Source organism: Corvus moneduloides, chromosome 7 (assembly GCF_009650955.1).
Source record: "Corvus moneduloides isolate bCorMon1 chromosome 7, bCorMon1.pri, whole genome shotgun sequence".
Taxonomy (NCBI): domain Eukaryota; kingdom Metazoa; phylum Chordata; class Aves; order Passeriformes; family Corvidae; genus Corvus; species Corvus moneduloides.
The window spans coordinates 17,520,973-17,542,484 of NC_045482.1; the positions used below are offsets into that span (position 1 = coordinate 17,520,973).

General features: G+C 40.8%; 1 long non-coding RNA gene across 1 annotated transcript; it reads left to right on the top strand.

Annotated features, from left to right (window-relative positions):
- The first annotated feature begins 5,932 nt into the window (after positions 1-5,932).
- On the top strand, positions 5,933-12,992 carry LOC116446269. Its single transcript, XR_004241108.1, has 4 exons — positions 5,933-6,102; positions 6,509-6,572; positions 10,776-10,996; positions 12,914-12,992. It is a non-coding gene; the product is annotated as an uncharacterized LOC116446269 (long non-coding RNA).
- The last annotated feature ends 8,520 nt before the right edge of the window (positions 12,993-21,512 follow it).

Here is a 21,512-nt window from a genome sequence, read left to right on the forward strand (position 1 = left end):
ATCTTATTACAGAGCAGTGGGAGGCCTTGTACACTATGTACCAGCTCTATAGGGACCTCCATATTTAAAATGATGAAAAAAATGTGATTTGAAAAACCCCTCATGGGCAGCCTTCAAAGGCACAGACAGGTTCTGACTGGATTAACATTTATTGACTGTTTAAGCCTGCTTTTTTGCTTCAGGACAGAGATACACGAGTTTAATTGCAGAGGCTGTTCTGCCAACTGATCACTAGAGTGGCAACCAAAGCTTTACTAATCGGTCCTTCATTAAAGAAAAGTCTCTATTACAAAACAAATTAAGCATGCTCTGATCTCAACCCACAGGTCCAATGGCATTACAGCAAAGTTTAGGCTGCTAGAGCACTGAAAAACTTATTAAGGTTTAGCGCTGAGATAGCACTTTGGTATTGATTTTACAATACACAGGTATTATGATTTATGGAGTGCTGGTGTCACTCTAACAAGCTGAAGGACACACAATATCATCTCCAACATCATTAAAATTCAGAAGCCTCTAGAACTAGCTCATCAACCACCGTGCATTGTCACAGGCTATAGAGCTGTATTCCACTTGGAAAATACCTGAGTTTCCTGGACAGTTGTCTTCCGGAATAATTAAATTTAAAAAAAAACAACCAAAAAAACCCAACAACAACAAAAAACAACGGGGGGGGGGGGAGGGGGGAGAGAATTCAAATCCTGCGTATGTTTTAAAACCCGTCCGGGAATGTGCAGCTCTGTAGTAGCAGGCGCTGGTCTTTACTATCGCCTGTTCGAATCGGGCTGCTCCGGCTTCTGCTGTCCGCTCTAAGGCACCGCAGAGCGCCAGGGCTGCCTTGGGGGATGTAAACCCGACGGGGACCGCTCGGTGACAGCCGGCCGCTGTTCTGCTTCGGTCTGTATCCCGAAAGCTTTATTTAGCCTAAGTTTGGGAGCGCACCGCATCCCAGCCCTCCCGCCCAGGCGGCCGCTCTCGCCCTTTTCACGGAAAAAGCCAAAACCCGGCAGTTCCGCATCACGTTCCCTTCCGCCCGATGTAAACAGAACCCGGCGCCGCCACCTCCAGCTGCTCACCACCCCCAGGCCGTCCCCGCCGGCCCGGCCGCGGCTGCAGCGGGAGCGGGAGCGGGCGGGCCCCGCGGCCCCTCAGCACCGGGCGTTCCGCGGAGCGCGGGCGCCCCCTGTCGGCAGCCGCGCGCCAGGGCTGGCCGTGCCGCGGGCGGGAGGTCCCGGGCGCGATTCCCGCCGGGCGCGGTTCCCGCCGGGCGCGGCTCCCGCCGGGAGCGGCCGGGCTGCCTGCCCCTCGCACGGGTCCGCTCCGCCCGGGGCGCGCCCGCCGGCCCCTGCCCCCTGCGCTCCGCTCCTGAGCTCCTAGCGCCAGCCTCGTGTGCCGCAGCTGCTGGGGGAACGCAGAAAAGGCAGAATTCTGCCTTTCTTCTAGCGATCTCCAAGCGCAGGAAATTCTGCGCCTGGAATTTTGTAACTGGGATGACATTAGTACCTATAGCGTTGAGTGTGTCTGGGCTAGCTGAAGGACTTTGTCATGGCAAAATCCCGTTTTCGTGTGCCACCCTGCACTAAGTAGTCACAGTCTGTAATTATGTCGACAGGAATCCTCAAGCCCTGTTCTCTTATGTGCTGCTCTTCATACACCAATGGCATTTACACCGGCGCGTCCAAATCGCTTAAAAAGGGGATGCAGGAACGACAGTACGAACCACCTGGCTATAAAACCCATTTGTTTTTAATGAGGCAGTGTAAGATGCCAGGTATCATATTATAAACATTTCCATTCTTTTACTCGGTGATCACTTGGTAGCTGTTACTTCCTACCTCAATTCATGAAAAGTGTTATATTGCTATTAGATTTACTATATGACTACAATCAAGTATAGAAACATACATTCTACCACCACTTTTGCGTGCAGCTCCCCTTATAAGCTGTGTGAATGTTTCGTGTGAAAACACTTCAAAGTCAGGCAATTGGGTAGCTAAACTTATTAGAAAGCAGCCTTATCTGAGGAGTTCCAGTGTCCTAAATTGACAGAGCCTCAAGATGTGCCCCATGTTTCTATTTGGCATATACTTACCATTTTTTCCTCCCAAATTCTGGAATGTCTAAATATTTTTACCTCTAAGTATGCTTGAAAATGTCAATTAAAGTTCTAACATACTTCCTGAATTATTTTTCTGACTAACATTAAACTGGAGCTTATTGATCACTTTAATCTTAAATTATCCTTAAAACTCTTCAGATTTACATCTTACACCGATATAAGTTTGAGTTCAATCAGGAGAGTCTCTTGATCTCAAATTTCAGAAGTCTCATCAGCATAAACAAGATCAGGATCAGCCCATAATATGTGGGTAATAAATGTAAATGACTGAATGAAAACCCACACAAAAGTCTATATTATCATTTCTATGTGCTGAGAATTCAGTACCCTCCTTTTTTGGATCCCTTACAAATCTACTAAGACTCAAGCAGTTCTGCAAAGTGATACTCCAGTATGTACATCTGAGTAACAGCTAAAAGAATGAATTATTTTAAGCCTTCTTAAAATTATTATAATGTATATATCAAAGATTAGAGGGTTTTGACATTTGTGTAAATCTGTATTAAACAAAGACTTATTAGAGTGGTAGAAGTTGTTTATATTTTTGTTACTTATGTTTTTAAAAGCGTATTATTTCTAAGGAAGGAAAAAAAGGCTTTTCTTTCCAGTATAGCCAAGGATGCCTGATTGCAAAATTCAATCAGTCCGAAAATTAAAATTAGGAGGCTGGATCAGCATGAAAGCAATTGTGTTATAAGTCAGTGTTAAGATGTTATTGATAGAAAAGCTAATGCAATACATTTTCTTCTGTCACACGTTTCTGGCCCAAAGCAATTTGCCAACCAGCAAACCACCTCAGCATAAACACTGGGGAGCCCCTGCTGGGTCCTGGAAATCCCACTTGTCTGCAAGTGCACAATATACAAGGCAAATCTCCATAAAGCTCAGTGCCACAGTTGAATACAAACACTCCTCAGGTCCTGCTGTGACTTGGCATACCCCGCTGGACAGCTGGAAACTGAGAGAAAAGGAGCTGCTGCCAATAACGGGTTACAGGGGATTGCCGGTGCAAAGTTTCCTGGAAGCAGGCAGCGACTGACATTATTATTTTGTTGGAGGATACTGATGTGATATATAAGATATATGCAATGATACGCAGTTGCGTTTGATAAATATTTGATAGGATATACAGTAAAACAGCACCTTTTTGATATGATCCGTGTGGTTTGGGTAGGAATTAAACACTGAGAAAAAAACCCCAAACTTGTCCCCACTTTATGTTTTACCCAACGTAATTCTGGATATCAGACATTGCCCTAAATGTCATTTTATTATGTGTATCAAAAAGACTTATTATGCTAAGGGTCATGAATGTGTATCTAACACCTTTGCAGCTGCAGTTTACTGTAGATAGTTCGCATACAGTCACTCTTTCATTTTTTTTCTTGGAACCACTTGCAATGAATTGCTACCGGCGATCATTAAAAAAAGATTGCTCTTTTTATGTAGCTTGAATAGATGAAATGCTACTATCTGCATTCTGGTGTGAAGAATGCTTCAAAGACAATTCAAAGATATAAATGAAACAGCTAAACTAGGGATTGGCGTACATGATCATCATTAGTCTAACATAATATAATCTTTAATGTGAAGAAGCTACATTTTCTAACCCTGAATAAAAGTCCAGCATTCTCTATGTGTTATAATAAATTAATGCAATAAAACCAGGTACACTTATCCTGTAAAGAAGCTTATTAAGCAGACTGCTATGCTGCAAAATTCAGCATGCAGTAAACAATACTTTTTTTGTTAGAATAATGACTTACAGTTTATTCTTTTATACTGTGTAGCACTTGGGGACCACATCCATTTACCAAAATAATACCAAATTAGTACTGCAAATATTGAAATCAGACCTTTCAGACTAACCAGTGGCCTAATTTTCTCTTCAATCTGCTCTTAATCTCAATTCATCAATAACACTGCCTTATTATAGGACTTTGACAGTGAGCTGGAGCTTTTGATAAATTATACATCTCAAGCCAGATTTAAAATTTGAAGCTCAAGTGCTAATTATCTGTACAGGCCTAGTTAATAACGAGATTTCTTGTTAAGTATCTGATCACAGCATGGGCATCATTTGTCAAGAACCTCAAGTCTACCTTGGAGACTAGCTCTTCGAATTCTCCCTTGCCTACCATATGTAAAATTGGGATCTTTGTTTCTATAATAACCTTTTATTAGGAAGCTGACATAATGATTAAGTTCACTGTAGACACATACAATGAGTTAGACAATTACCCTTGCTGCTTTAAACTACTCAGGCTCCTAGCAAGACAAAATAATTAATATTGAATTTTAATTTGATGTGTTCCACATTTAAACCCCAATTTGCAAAGTACACCTGGAAGGCTGCCGCTGTTTCCTTGCAGTTTGTGCTGATGAAATAAAAGCTCCTGCAGTTTGAATGTAAAAGCACAGAAGGCATGATGCACCACAATCACTTCTCAGTGGAGCAAAGAATTTTCGAGCATTAATGGGAAAGGTAATTACCTAGGTCTAACTTTATAGCCTTTTCTCTAATGAAACTATAATCTCCCAGGCCTACATGGTTTAAGTATTTACATGATTTTAACGATTTCACTGCCATAACGGTTGTCACACATGGTAATTTAAAAACTCAGTGCCTTGAAACAAAGATGCTAATTATATTTCTATATTTTTATTATTGAAGTAAAGCTGGACTATGTGAAGCAACAGAACCATAATAAAAACAGCCACACTCTGTGTTGCCTAAGTGGAAGGGGGTGGGGGGACATATTTGTTCACCAAAAAAAAGGCGCCTAAGAGCCTTCCCAACTGTACCTGTTAACTGTGCAGAGTAGGTTAGTTCCCCTGAGCTTTGGCTGTGGGGCAGAGCACACCCTTTGCTCTGAGGACCTTCAGTCTCTCAGACTTCAGGCAAAACTCCTACTGCGCAAACTTTCCTTATTAAAATACAAATGGTTCCCAACCGTAACCACCAAAAGACATATCCCATCCAGACAGTACTGGCCTTGTAAGGAGGAGTCCTGGAGCCCTTCCCCTACACGAGCCCAGTGCTCCCATGCTAACACTATGCAGTCCTGATGGCAAGCACTTCCTCCCACATATAGATGAATTGAGCCTGAAACATGTGGGGAAATGGGCTTTTTGCCTGAAGGACTGGACAGTGCAGCTATTTGCAGGGTGTATCCTGCAATGTGGTTCCAATTTTTCAGAATGGTGCCTGGAGTGTCTGCTGGGGTGGGATGGGGCTCCCACCCAGCTCACATCATCTGCTGTTCCCAGCCTTTGCAGTCCCCTCTACGTCTCTCTCTAGCCTCTGCTCTTACTGTGCTGGGCGTCTTGGCTGTCACCTCACCTCTGTGTCAGACGTGTAGGCTGGCAGGGGAGTAACAGCATTTGGAAAGTCGGCTTTCCCAATGATCTCAGCCCTGGGGTTGGGACCACTGCCTTTACTCAGCTCTAGCAAGGCTGGATGACTTCCTCCAGCCTTGGCTTTTGTCTGTGCTTGAGAACCTCACACCTTTAAACAAGCTGAAGTCATCGCTGCTGCAATTTCCAGGACAGTCTAATTTGATGCTCATTGTCATGGCACTGCTTTATTTTCCAAAGCCTCACATCTCCTAGGTCTGGGCCTCAGGTGCAAAGTCTGGATCCATATCAAAATACAAACTTCCCAAAAAGACAGGTGTGGAGATGCCTAATACAGATGCCTTCTGATTATTATTATTATTATCGGCTTGTGACACAACATGATACAAAGTGACACACTTAAACAGAAAAGTCAAAAGCTGCTTTGCTGGTAGGAAGGTGAGTCTCAACACCCATTTAGAGTGTCAGTGCGGAGCCAGAATTTCCATTTTGTAGAAAATTCAGATATTTCACTTTTTTTTCCAGTTCTTTAATGGAATGAGAAGACAAGAAAATAAAAAAAGATTTATCAAGATTATTTTTCTGGTTGATTGGAACTTACTGGTCTTCAAAATGAAGTCAAGACTGTAAGTAGTGTCTGTTGGCTTACAAATGTAAGTGAAAGATGCTGTAAGAAGATGTCTGGTAGAACAATCTCAGAGGGGTAAGCTCTGCAAACCCCTGGGGAGTATTGGGCCTGAAGGAGGAAACCATGGACAAAGAAACATGAACAATTTAAAGTGGTGACCAAACACTGATTTCTGTTTTAGCCTCTGTAACAACTGTGTTGTTGTAAGAAAGATTAGAAAAGACCCTTGGATGAAACTGTGTGGATCCTCTTAGCCTCTTAGCCAAAAAGGGGAACAAGTATCATTAGTTAACCTGGCAGTGACACAAGAAGCAAAGGAGCTGCCAGGCTGGGGAGGGACAAGAACATAGTGCTGGACTGTGGTTTTCTCTTTTTCTTAAGGAAAATCATCTTCTCTGCCTTAGCTCAAGGGGGACACTGCAGACGAGGAGGGAGATCATATGGCGTAACAATGTGTGATGACAGCAGGTAAAAGCTTCTTTTGACATGTTTCCAGCTCATAAACTGGGCTATATCATTCAGGGGAAAAGAATTAATAGTCTTCTCAGCTCTTAACACTTTGAAGGAATACACCAGGGTGCTGGATACTGAGGGAGAAGCCTTGTACCCCAGTTTTAAGGATATCAGCACTGGGAATATAAAATACTTTTCCGTTTCAACACTAGATGTTATAGAATTTCTTTTTTCACTTGAAAGCATAGATTTACAGAAACAGGCAGATGTTAGAAAGGATGAAATAAGAAGGTGCATTATTAAGATGGTAAAAATTGACAGATATATTTTTTAGCTACTCCAGTGTAGCCACTCACTAGCAGTGTTGCCTAATTAGCCTCCACCTCTTACCCCAGGGAGGAGAAACTCTGAGAGCTGCTGCTTTCCTGCTCTTCCTCTTCAATGTGACAAACAAAAGCAGCCAATGCAGCTGCTCTGAGCCACTGGCTCCTTCAAAGTTGAGAACAGAGTGAACACCTTCTACTGCTTGCTTACTCCTAGCTTGCATATAATATAGTTTATATTTTATAATATGTGTAATTTTCTCCCTTGTCTCTGAAACATCTTGATTACCATTGCTACTGAGTACTTTAAGGCATAGATCCACACCTTTTGAAGAGGCTTTGGAAGCCTTATGTTTTATGGTATGAGAAATATGAAAACTTCCAAGTAGATTCATGACCATTTCTTTCTAAAAGTTTTATAGAAAGAAGAAAATTATTATTTTACTAATAATGACTTTCTGAATGAGCTATTCAGATTAGGAAACTTCTAACAAAAATTTCTCATTAGTTTTAGAAAGAGGTCCTTTCAGAGTTCGCATGACAATTAAAAATTACTTTGCAGGACAGGTCTTGCTGGACTGACAGTCAAACCATTAATTTTTAGGTATGTAAAAATGATGTAATACTCAAGATATTAGATGTAAAATAACACTAGGATAAAGTTTAACTATATGAAAAAGCATTAGAATTTCAACACTTTGCAGCAATGTAGAAAATTTACAAATATTTACAAATGCACACAGGCAACACAAATTAGGCATCCCCTTTTTAATTTAGACATGCATTGGATGTTTTAGACACCATATTACCATGCACTAAAGCAGCCCAAATGGCTTATCAAAAACACTGCCAATGAAAAAACAGGTTTGTCACTTTGCTGATGGTCTTAGCAGATAAAGCAAAATTGCCACTATACATCATCCTTAAAAGAAAGACAATACCAAAGAGGAAGCTGCCAGAAGGTGCCATTTTCAGATGTCAAGATAAGGGATGGACGTCTGAATTAATGCAAGACTTGTTGCATGCTTTCTGTAACAGACAACCTGGTGCCCTGCTAAAGCAGACAGTGATGCTTGTGCTTGGATGCATTTCTAGGGTGTATAACTGAAGCAACCTAGAAGAAACTTAAGAAAACAAATACTAGTCATAGTGTTCCTGGAGGCAACTGCTATGGGTTATTAATGGTCCTGTAAGCAATCCTTTCAAAGGTGTATGGAGAAACAATGTAGAGATTGAATCCTGGGGGTAACAATCCATTGGAAAAATCCGTTAACCCAAAGGGTATAAATCGAGAAGCCACCTTTGGCCCTCCTGGGACAAGGCCTTCTAGGAAAGAATAACTGATGTCTGTGTTGTGAGCAGACTGTAGGTACTGTATGTCAGATACTGAGGGTGGGAATGTTGGTGCCATTAGGCAGAACAACAAGGTTAGCAGGCATTGCAAGGAGCAATGACAATATTGACAGTAATGTAAGAACTACAGTGATCCTAGGGATGGGTAAGTGTTTCCTTGGCAAAACAAGTGCCCACTAGGGCTGGGCCGGGTTTCTGCACATCAGGAAGCACAGGTTTGGAGGGTTATTTTTTTGTATGAGGTATAATTCTGACAAGCGTCAAGATTACAAGGAGTGGTTGTCACCGAAGCTACCTCTGCTCTTGGAAGCAAGGAAAGGACCTCTGTGGAAGCAGCAATGCAGACTTAGGTTTACCTGGGCTTGCATGTAACATCTTTCTGAACCTTTCTGTATGTGGCTAGTGCTTGAGTTTGCTGGACTTAAGTGCATTGAACAAGACAATCTAAAACCTCAGCTGTGTTAAGGGTAGATTTGCACCTATTATGGAGTTCTGAAAATGGATGGAGATTAATCAATTTCATTTTGACAAGAAAATATGCTTCTCTGAGTGCCTGGAAATTAGAATTAATATTATTTTGGCCATGAACTTTTCAAGGAAGTTACTGTCCCACAATCTAAAGCTTCTTGAATGTGTCATTCTTAAACTGAAGAGTCTGTCTGTACCGCTTTCCTTTCCTATGTCTCTACCTTGCTATATTTTCAAGTTGTTGATCTTTCTTTTGCTACCAAAATTTCATTTCTGGCACAAACACAGCTGGTCCCCTTCACTGGAGTGTCCTAATGGCAGAGCTATAAGAACATGGAGTCTCACTAAGTTCTTCGTGTACCTCATCTTAGAGAGATGAAGGGTCCAGAGCAGAGGTATCTGTGAACAGGACATCTTGGTACCCTGGAGCTCAGAGCTGCTTCACTGCAGCACTGCAGACCCAGCAGGAACAGGACAGTCATGTGCTATAACTATAAAATCAGTCCTGTGACGCTCCTGCCAATGTTAAGGCTGTTATTTCCACAAAGCTGTGATATGTTTTTAAAAAATTGAAATCTAAAGAATTACCATCTCTTCACTGGCACAAGTGTAAATCCTGAAAACTCCTCTGGTACTGGGAGCTGTGACTGAGTTTGTCTCTACTGAGGGAGCTGAGAGCAGAGTTTAAATGTTAGGCATATTCCTTCACCTATAACCATGCTTGAGTTGGCTTCAAGAAAAGAGAGTTGTAGTGTTAAATATATTTAACTGCTAAATCTTTGAATTTTCACCGGTCATGTACAAAGCCAGAGTAATACCTGAATTACATTTCCACTGACTTACACTCTTCACAAATGAAAGCTGGTGAGATGACTTGCTAACTCATGCAGTAATTAGTCTTCAAGAGGGTAGAAGTACAGCATTAAATTGGAGCTCAGGTTACAGAGATGAAATCAAATGAACAAGTTCAGTATCTCTAACATCTTACTACTTATTCCACAAGCTGTCTAAGTACATCAAGAGATTTAATTAATTCTGAGATTCCCTGATCAGTTGCAGGAAAAAAGACAGAACACAGAATATGGCAAAAGAGTTCTAATCAGACTGACCTGCTACGTGGCACCAGAATTATCAGTGTACCCTGTATACATGCTGCAGATGATATACTGTCTCTGCATCGGACTGTGCTGAGATTCAGACCTTCACCACAAGTTCCAGTACTCAGTAGGGCGGCTGGAACAACCTGAGAAGACCTTAACTGATCAATTTGTCAAGTAAATTATGTTCATTGTGAAACTTCAAATATAAACCAAGTTTCTCACAAAATGCAAGACACTCCCAGCAAGTACAAGCTCTTCTGTGGATTAACTAAGATTTCTGTGCTGGCCACTCTCTTCCCCAGTATAAACCTTGTAAAAGCCAAGCCCTGCAGACAGCTGAGGCCTCTGTGGAGGAATGAGTGAAGCTTGAAACTGCCCCAGGAGGGAAGGGAGGATGGTCTCCCCACCACTTTATCTGACTAGACAGAAGGGTTTGCCCTGTCCCTAGCCAAGAGCTCAGCAGAGAGCAGTGTCATGCAGGGTCTGTGTCTGTCCTGCCCCGGGGGAAGCTGCCTGAGCATCATGGAAGCAGCAGGTCAGGCCTGGCTTGAGGAGCACCTTCAGGTTCTGGTTTAATTACCTGCTCTTTTGACTTCTGCAAAGGAATGGAAGCAATTTTTTGAGATGTGGCAGGTTCAGAGAGAAATCATGGTGTGCTGGGGAGTTTAAGTGGGGCATGGCTTATTTAATTCTCTTTCCTCCGCATAGCAGCTGGGCTTTGTATTCCAACTAATTTAGGTAGGAAGCTTTCTTTTATTTCATTGACTTGCAGCATGAATATCACCAACCGTAGCTGATAGCAGCGACCACTGCCAGAAATTCACCAATGCTTTTACGTTTGTAGATTCACAGTACTCCTTATTATGCCTGTAAAACACATAGCTATTTATTCTAGAACAGGAACTACTTAAAGCTCAACTATGTTAAAAAAGCAAAAGTGAAAAAAACTGATCTTGCTTCCATCTCTCTGACAGGTGTTGTCACTGGGGAAGGACCAACTTCAGAGCCTGTGACAGTGTTTTCTTATGAGCTATTGGCACATTAGAGATCTACACGTTCACCTGAGGAGGAGCACACCTGTTCAGTCAGCCCATGTGCATGATAACATATGATAATCGTGCATCAGTGCTTCCGGGGACTCTGCCATTGCACCCAGACTGCCGAGAGATCATCCCATCTGTAATGCCAGTGCAAGGTCCTACACACACAATAATGTTGCAGCTTGTTTGGTACTATTTTCACATGCTTGTTTTGTAAGGAGAAGCTGACAAGGTCATAATCTAAATTCTCAATGGTCTTTTGATTTCAGAAGAAATTTTTAGCAATCTACAGGAGCCTAGAATTTGGCCAGCTTTCTACATCATGTTGGTTTAAGGACTATGCAGAATAATGTTTTTTCTTTAGAGGCTGATAAGTTCAGTCTTCTGCAGAAGCTGTTGACTACCATTAGTAGTGGGTTCATTTGTTCTCTGCTGGGCACTGTCAGCCAGCAGGGGTTTAGGCTGTTGTGCAGCTCCCAGCTCAATTATTTCTCAGGGCTCTTTGTTTAATATAATGGGGTCAAATTCAGACTGTAGGTGGCTGATGATTTCTGGTCCAATTTACAATAGCCTGTCTGCAAGCCCACCTTGAATCCAGTTAATCTCTTTTGTAAAATGAAGTGAAAACTCTGCGAAGTGTTCAGTGTTTTGGTCCGATATTTAATTTTTATAATGTGAGCTGTTTAGCAATTTTTCCTGTTCAGAGTGGTTCTGACATGTTTGTACAGCTGTGTTGATAGAGGGATTATATTTATTTCCCATATTGTAATGCACTGCAATGGGAAGTTTTACTGCTGAAAGATGAAGAAATGGGAACAGGTTGAATACTACCAATATCTACCATTAACTGTTTTGTAAACCTCAAGTTTACAATTAATCCGATGCTCCTGATCACTGTTAAGAGTGTAATTTGATCTTAAGGAGGCCACAGTACTCTGGTTTGTTAGAATATAGGCATTGTACCTGACCAGTTGGCTTTTTGGAAAAGTTATTAAATTGCCACCTTGGCTGACTCACAAACACTGAAAAGGACTGTGAGTCTTAACTGCTTCAGCTCAGCCCAAATCTTTAAGGCTGGAACATTACAGCAGGGAATAGGTGTGATACTTACCCCAGGGATGAGGCAGAAAGCTCTGGGAATTCAAGGATCTTTGCAGAATAAACTGCTCCATTTATTTCTGTGTTTTATGGAAGGGCTGAAACAAAAGGTCTCAATCTCACACTGTCTAAACAGAGCAGCAATGAGACTACTTATCATCTTCTGGATTCAGGCTCTAATCCAGACTGTAACTCAGTGCACAGAGATACAGAGAACACTTGACATTTCATGATTTTTGAAATGAGGCAAACAGATAAGACCTTCGGAAAGCTTTAGCAATGGTGATCCAGAGTGCAGGCTACACTCCTGTATCAGGCTATTTTTACTAGGAGGTACAGGGTTTAAGCTGGACCTCCTAGTAGTCTGCTACAAATCTGTGTTTTGCTGAAACAACAACATCTAACTGCAGAGACAATTTATGGCAGATTTTGTGTATAGACCTAGTGATGGACATAACCACCTGCTTGTAAAGGCAGGGTAGGAAGGCTTTGCAGTTTTATGGCATGTAGTATTTTTTCCTCTTAAGCAAGTGTCCTTTCTATAGCAGTCACAGTACTACAGCAGCATTTTTGTTTAATCTGAACTAGGTGTCATATTTACTCCCTCTATTGCATTCACTTCAATCCATGCATGTTTATTTCTTTGATACATACACAGATCTGAGCACTTGCTATTCCTTGTAGGGCAGGAGAAAGAGGCTGATATTTTGCTTATATTGCAGTTATCTGGTTTTACTCATTTACAAATAGAAAGGCTTAATTTTTCCAGTTGTATCAAGAACTCTGCAGCTTAGAGATGCTTTCCAAATGTAACAAAACAGTTACCAGAGTAAGTGACTTAAAATGTAAACTAAGGTAAGTATAGGATTCTAAATATATTCGACTTTTTGATAAAATAAAGTAAGGTCTCTTTGCTGATTCCACAGGTGGTGGAAAAAGGTAGAAAACCGATTCCCCTTTATTTCCCTTTGTAGGTAAAAACATGAACGTTGATTCTTTGCCCATGAGATAAAACTTCTTTGTGGCAGTAAAGGATGCAGCTTGCAAACAGGAAAGCAGATAAGTAGGAAAAAAACCACAAAGCTTACTTATTCAGGAGGAAAACTAAAACAGATATTTTATCTTTGAAAGTTATCTCACTATTGAGTAAATAAGATGTCAAAACTAACTGTAGTCCTGGCTCAGCTTCTTCCTTAGGAACATTGAATAAAAAGTTTGAAACTCATTAAAACCTATAAGGACATAAACAGAGGGCAGTAACCTTTAAAAGGCACTGAAGAAATTTCTAGATGACTCTAGATTTAATATTTCTATTTTACGTGTCTTCATTTCATATCTTAATTATTATTCTTTATTTCCACTTCTACTTTGAGCATTTTTATTGGAGTTAAGTTCTGAAAACTTTCAGAATTTTGAAGACAGAATAAATATTTCCTGTCTTTTTTTTTTTCCCTAGATGAGCACGCTTTTGTTGCCCTTTTACTTTTCTTCAGTTCTAGTTGTTAATGTATAAGAAATAGAATACGGTCTTATGAAAAGTTGAGAACCCTGAAGGTAAAAAGCCTGAAAAGTAGAATGTGGCACTGTGAGTAAAAGTTGTTGAAGCACCGGTTCAGCTAAGGTTTTGGTGAAGTGTCTCAGAAATGTCAATAAAGCATTGGCAAAAGAATCAGATGAGCAAGAAACTGCCCTAACAGTAGATATTTATCTGCGCTGAAAGGGAAAGTTCTTGGAAAGAGGGTATTGGTTCAAAGGCTGATCAAATATAAAGGGCTGAAAAAATGTTATTATGACTACCTTGACACAAAATAGGTGTGTTAATGAACACTGCAGATGATGCAAATTTTGAAGGCACTGATGGTTTGGAACGTGTCTGGAGTATCATAAGGTCAGAACTTAGGGAGAAAAAAGTTTGAAGTAAAACTAAATGCAATGTTCAAAAGAACTCTAGCTGTAATCTGGAATTTCATCAGAAACATCAGATGAAGTGAAAGTACCCTTTAATCAGTCAACATGTACAAGTTCAAGCCACCAATGCAACACATGTAGTAAAGATGTAAGAGTTCAGGGCTCCCTCTGTGTTTTTGCATGTTGTTGTATTTCAGAACATGGGTGTGCTCCAGGTATGCAAGGTTTGTCTAGCCTACTAATAATAAAGCTGACAAGGATATATGATTCTGGCTTTGCATATAACCTAAAAGAAAAAAAAAAAACAAAACAGAGAGAAAGAAGATTCCATTTAAAAATTTATGCCAAATAGAAAAAGACTGATTTCAGGCCAGTTTAAAATTTAAATGGAAAATGAGAGAAGGTCCATCCAGCTCACCAGAAACCTGAGTTTTAAGGAAAGCAGAATGTGTGGAATGTGATTGTTATGGTGGATCCCTTACAATGACATGATTATTTATGGCTTCTAAGCCCTCTGAGCAATGTTTTCTTCATTTGATAGTTTGGCTAAATTGCAGTAGCACCTTTGGGTGCATCTTCAGCTCCTCTCAGAAATCAAAACTGACCATTAAACTAACATTAAACAGTATCCAGAAAAGATTATCAAAACTCTTTCATCTGCACGTTGTGTTGTTAACTTTCTGGAGACTCACAGTCTTGCAAATGCAGTTCTCAATATTTTAAGATATAAGTTTTACCTTTTGAATCTTCTATTTGTATATCTCTGTGGAGAAAAGAGGGTTTTCCTGAGTTCTAGACCTCAGTGTACTTTTCATGAATGTTCAGGCAAACTAACTGCAAGCATGACGTGGTTGAGGAAGAGAGTGCATGAGCACAGTGGAAGGGATGAGGTGTCACTGTTTTGCTGCTTTATCGATAGATACCCATAAGCTGCCGGACCCCTCCTGCCTGCAGCTCTTCCTGGCAGGCACCCAAGAATGGCATGCTGTGGTTGTACACCGTGGTTGTCAGACTCAAGGGAAGAAGGCATTCCCCTGAGATTTCACATGTTGTCCATCAGTTTAGTTCTAACTGATTTTCAAGTGGCAACGCCAAACAGCCAGTGCTGCTCTTGATTCTCCAGGGTGACTAGGGAGACAGTAGCTGCCTTCAGCTCAGTAAAACCTTCATGCCACATAACTGCTGGGCATCCCCTTAGAGAAATATGCTTGGAAAGATGATATATCAACTTTTTTTTTGTCATTGTCAGCCACCTTTGAAGCATTTTCTATGTGTGAGTCACCCTTTAGGCACCAGGTGGAGATAAAATTCCCAACTGTCAGAAAGTCAGAAAAACTGCTGGACCTTTTGGTACAAAAGATCATCCTCTTAAGGATACTTAATGGCTGGGTAGCAGTCTCCTGTGTGAATGTATCCAAGGAATTATAGCTTAAAATTATATTAATCACTCCTAATAGAGATGGGCTCTTACCCCTGCTGTGTCCCTCACTGCTCCCAGATGAGAACTATCCCAACAATTTGGGATTAGCAAAAACAAACACTTGTTATACTATTATCTTCATAACTTTATTAACATCTTTGATTATAGAACAGATGGATGAATGTTAATCATTATATAATGGCAGATTAAATAGCTTGCACTGTATCAATCATATTTAAGTCTTTGCTTAACAAAGCAATAATTTAAGTTGGGTCATGGGTAGAGTTTGAACGCCAGGCCCTCAGATTAGCTGCTGGCTTCCTCCATTAAAAGAGTAAACCCATTAGCTGCTTGCAGTTGTACACTTACATCTGTGTACACTGGCCATTAAAATATGTGACTCATGCTGTGCTGGTGGATTACACATTGAATTTTGAGATTAAGAATTCCTAGGTTCCTTTTGTGCCTCTCAGAAGGCACAAAAACTTGTTTCAGAAGGAGTTTTGCCCCCTGAAAAGAGTAGGCAATGAGAAATGGGTCAGCTAGTGATAGTGTTGTTACATTTTTACATAAAACTGGTATAAGTGTTCAGGTATCAAAAGACTTCATAAAAATGTCTGGTTTGGTTGCCATTGGTTCAGAGATACTTAAGAGCCAAATGAGCGTATTTGGTGTATGGACTTCGAGATCCAGACAAAAAGAGTTATTGAATTCCCATCCTGTCATTATGAGCAGAGTATAACTATGAGACTACAGTAAAAATTGCAGGGATTGCTTGCAGTATACTTTTTATCATCCATTGCAGGTTAACTGGTTCACTGTAAACAAAAGTTCTTAGCGGATGTTTTTCCCTCTATGCTGTTTTTTGCTGTGCTACTTAAACCTTAGGTAATCTTAGACACTCTTCGTGACCTCCCCCAGAGTCAGCACTGGTTTGCACTGACTCAGAATCCTGAGTGCAGCTTATTAAAGTCCTTTATTTGCTGCTATACCAGAAACAGCATGTCAAACTTTACTGAAGGTGACAAATCATGCCACTGACTGGAGGTAAGTTGTGTAATTCTCTGAACATTGAATGAAAGAACCAGTGGAGAGAGGCTTAACAAATCTAATGTGAATAAGAGGTCTTCAGTCTTAACTGTAAATTTGAATGCAGTGTGATTACAATGCCAGTCTTCAGAAAGCTTGGGTTTTATGGCTGTGTGCAGAGAACTGACTTGCTCATTTTGGTAAATAAACAGACAATGTGTGACTGCTGCTTGACACTGTTAATGCGGAGCTGCACTTCCAAAGCTGAAGGCAAAATGTGGTAAATTAAAGATCAGCCACTAACTCAGAGTTTGAGAATATCACGTCTGAAAGCTAAAAGCTCAAGAACACACTTGGTGGGAACAGAAACTACTAATTCCTCATAAAAAACCCACTTCCTGTGGCATCATTTGGTTTCCTTGGGGGGGATCTAAAAGCAGGTCGAACTCTAGTTAACTTTGGAAAGCTCACAGTAAAAGGTACAATTGCATAGGAGCTCCATAGCTGTATATTAAGCCCTATAATACTGCAAACTTTGCAAGTTTGCCCATCAGTCTTCCTCAAAACTTTACATACATACTTAAGATTAAAATTTTATTTGGAGATGTCATTTCACTTTACTGTGAATCAGTACATCAGCTCTTCTATAAGTGCACTCAGTTACTCCCTGAAGAGAGAGAAACTTAGGAGTGGTATATATATTTCCTGCTCATTACACTGTAAAAACCCATGGAGAACAGATACATTGATTAGCACAAGTCAGAAGTGCATCTTTGCCTTGATCAATACATTTGTGTGTTGTGGGCTGGCTAATGGCAAGTGTCAGAGTGCCCACCTGTTTGGAATAATTGCAGGATACAAGCATTAGCCTATTGAAAGAATGCATTTATTGGGCACAAAGAAAAATTTATGATCTTCAACTATACAGCCTGTGCAATAACAGTGACTGCCAAGTAGAGAAAAGATAGTTCAGCTATATTAAAATAGCAGGTAAATCTGGAGTCTGGGGTTTGCTCCAGGTATTTAAAGACCTGAGCAGAGCATAATGAAGGAACAGATGTACCACTTCAAGCCAGTCTGGTACATGAGTAGCCTCAGAGGAGCATTGGAACACAAAATGAGAAAAGATACAACTCTGATCAAAAAAATGTATATCCAAAGGCTCAGAAAATACAGATGCCTGCTTACAGAGCTCCTCTGTATGGATCCTTCAAATTTGGATATAGATATGCTGTAACTGTAATTCATGTCACTCCCTCATGGGAGGGTACTTTTTTATGCTCTTATAAATTATTTTATGTCTTAAAATAGATTTTCCAGGTGAACTGAAACACTGTGGTGCTTTTAAGTCCTTTGATACTTCTGAAGGGCCATGTTTTCATTTTAAACACACAAAATGAAGGAGGAGCTCTCTCTTTTTTTTTTTTTTTTTTTGTTAATCCTATAAACCAGGAGATACAAAGTTCTCACTGGAGATTGTTAGGTTGCCTTTTTGGAATGCAGGAATTAAATGTTTCCCAGGAAAGCATGGAACCACAACAGTAAGGTTATTCAAAGATGAGCTCCTTTCAGTATTTTCTGCTGCTACTCCATATAGCACATTACACAGCAGGAGATAACTATTGTCTGCTGGCTCCACATCTCACTTGGCATTCTAATTTTGGGTACTCCAAAGCACAAAGAGGCATGGCTTTCCCAGCAGAATAGAGGAGACTCACAGCAGCTGAGCTGCCAAGAGCCCTGGACCAGCCCAGCCCGCTTGCCCTTCTTGGAGGGTACGAGAGATGGCCGAACACATCCTGGTGTACAAAGATGGAAAGTGAGGAACTTCCAACAAGAGGCCACATGTGTTGGACTGAGCTACCCTAGATATTTCATATGGTTCTAGGGATGAGGCCTGAAACACCACAGCTGCCAAAGCTGAATCATTATGCCCAGGGAAACATGAATTGGAGGAAACAATCACCTGAGGAAAGCACATGGTCAAGTGCTGGTACCCTGAGTGGGTGTCCTGACTTTCCTCAAAATAGCCTGATACAGAAATGAAGAGTTATTTGATCTGAAACTAACTAAATTTGTGTTGCAAGAGGATCTCTTTCCATATTGGAGCAAATAAACCTTTATATTTTCCCAGTTTGTTTAATACAAAGTGTTTCCAGTGCTCTTTCTCAGAGGCCATAGCCCTGTGGCCTTCTCCTGCCCCAGTCAGCTAGATCACCTTATCAGGTCAGAGCTGGAAGACTGGGGCTTGCACATCAATCTGGTTTTAGTGTGATTAGGACTCAGGACCTGTACCAAGTGGCAAACATGGCTGTTTGAAATTGTTCTCTGAAACCAGATGCATTGAGATTTTGTACAATCCACAAAGGTACAGGAAAATAAGATGGATTTTAAACAGTGGTTAAAGGGGAACACTGAATTAACAAAGCAGCAAATGACTCCCTCATCCTGTAGTTTTGTTTTTCACATGAGAAATCAACACTAAACTAGTGTTAATTTAGCTCTGTTTTCACAAACTCTAGGCTGATGCATTCATTCTTCAGCAAAAGCCATCCCCTGAGTGCTGTGGCAAGTGTCCATGCTAACTGGAAAGAACCCTTTGGGACTTGCTCTCAGTACACCTGTCTTTCTCAGTTTGGAGAGCTCCAGATTTTGAGGCAGGCTTTAACTAAGTGTAAAAATGTTTCAGGAAGGTGGCAATGAGTAGCACAGAGAAACTACATTCTGGACTTGGCTGCTGAGTTAGATGACCCTCTGATACGTGTTGAAAGGATTTCTTGTGCATCCAAGAGGAGCAGCATAGGGTAAGACACCAGTGACGTGGGTTGTGGGAGAACATTTCAGATCCACTGATTTGTTTGTGAAATTTCTCTGGTGAAATATTCTGCTTTTGTCTTCTGGCTGTCCACAGTAGCACATCTCATACAGAAATAGTGTGCAATTGTTCATGTGAAGTTCAGTGCTTTGTTTGGATGCTCTGCTTTGCAGTAATGAATACAGTTTCAGGTGGGATCTGTGCTGACCAGGTGGATGGAGAATTTGTCATGTGTCTGCTGTATCTCAGCAGTTGTCACAAACTTGCTAAAACCACATTTTATTGGTGTCCCTGTGTGATGCCTGCCCAGGGAGAAGGCAGTCCAGGCATACAACTCTGCAGCCTGAGGGGAGAAAGGGTACTTGCAACCTCTCAAAAATGCTCAGGAAGGTGTTTCCTGCTTGATGTGCAGTGGGCATAGAAAAGCCTGTTGCACACAATGTAACTCCTTGTAGGAGTGTATGCTTCTCCTGTTTAGAGAGTTTGTCTGCAGTACTCAGCTGCTCATATATGTCTAGACTTACTATATGAAATTGGAAGTTCACATTGCACTGTAAATGTGACCCTTTTCCAGCCTGTAACATGTAATAGAGCCGTTTTACTACATTTCATTACATTTTCTTACATACCTTTTATAACCCCCCCAAATTTCCCTGGATGGATGATTCCCAAGAAACAAGAAAACTTCTCAGCATGGCTTTTAATTCTCTTCACCATGTGAATCCATGCCAGCCTGCTTGGCATTAACCTCCTGAGCTAGGTAAGGAAACATTGCCATAGGGATTTTGTAGAGTTATAACTTCTTACTGATAATTTATTCATATTCAAATACCTTTTGGGACATGTCCTATGTAACAGAATAACATTACCTTACCTAATTTTTACACAAAACTCCAATCCCACTGGATGGATGTTTTCCAAGATCTGGGACAAGTGCTTAGTGAAGAAATTACTGTCATAAGGATTTTTCGGAGTTACAGCTTGGTGTTGTTATCATATTCACTTTGGAAATTGCCTTTATACCACATAGGCAGATAGGCAAGCTGAAAAAGGGAGATTAAGTCTCAATTAATTTTGGATGCTTCTTAAACATTCTGCTTTGGAAATGCAAGTCTTTGGAAAGATTGAGACTGTGTTTAAAGAACTGCTTGAGCATCAGTTGTTTAAGCTGCATGATAGCTCTGAAGCACAGGTTCATAAGCTTTGTTTTTATCAATTTATACATGAAGATTACAAAGAAAATTACTTACTGAGAGGAGTACATAGCGAAAAAAACCCAAAACCAAGCTCAATTTTAAACTTGGAGCTTCTTCTTCTTGGCATATCCTACCCTTCTTTTTTATGGATCATTTCCCCAAATGCATGTATGTTTAATATATTTGAAATAAGCATGGTTGCCAGACTGGGGTGGGGGGAAAACGAAAAAGAAATTATGATCAGCAGTTAGTGTTTTCTTGTGGAAAATTTTTTCTTCAATCAGTTGTTCAACACTTGCCCTGTTGCTGAGATAACCATCAAACTGAGATGGAATATGCCATAGGCAACTGTCTTAATTGTGAGACCATTCTCCCCAACACACGTTTAGAAAATTGTATTCAGACTTTGCAGTGAATGAGAGATCTCTGAGTGTTTTCTACCATGCAGTGCTGCAGAGATGCCTTAGAGTACAAATACATACATAAGTACAAGTTTAAATTTCTTCATTTTAAGATGATTTCAAACAATGTTTCATAGCTCTTCTCTGCAATGATATTCTCCAAAATATTCTGGGTGGAAGCTGAAGGAAAATAAAAGTAGATGATGAAGTTGACTCATTAATAAGGTCTTAAAAGTTAAATCTTTTTTTTGAAAACATTCATCCCCATTCCTGTCTCATCTCCTGACTTTCTTTCCACCTCCCGTTCCTTGGTTGGAACACTTGGTTGTTTCCACCCTTTACAGCCAAGATTAACAAGAAATCATGTCTGACAAGTGGTGAATAGAGGATCCCACCTTAAATTCTAGCACACAGGCAAGTGGCTCTGAGGGAACCAGTCACCTCAAAAAGCACCAGCCTGTAGAGCAGCTGGGTCAGACACTGGTGATAATAAGCACCCAGAGGAGCTGCAAGAGAGTGGTGACTCCAGAACCTATAAATACAGATCCTTTTTAGTCCAGTCACACGACCTTGCTGGAAGAGCTTGGTTCTGTCCTCAGGACAACTGTGTGCCAAGAGGATGATGACATTCATTGGGAAAACTTATTTTTTCAGGTCAAGATCCCTTTTTGGTCTGCCTCCTATTTTATTTTTGTTTTACCTAAACAAAGGCCTTTTCAGTCTGACTATTGAAGTCCACAGTGAACTGTTTAGCAAATAGATGATAGTGAATGTTCTCCAGGATAACCTTGGTCAGGGATGCCA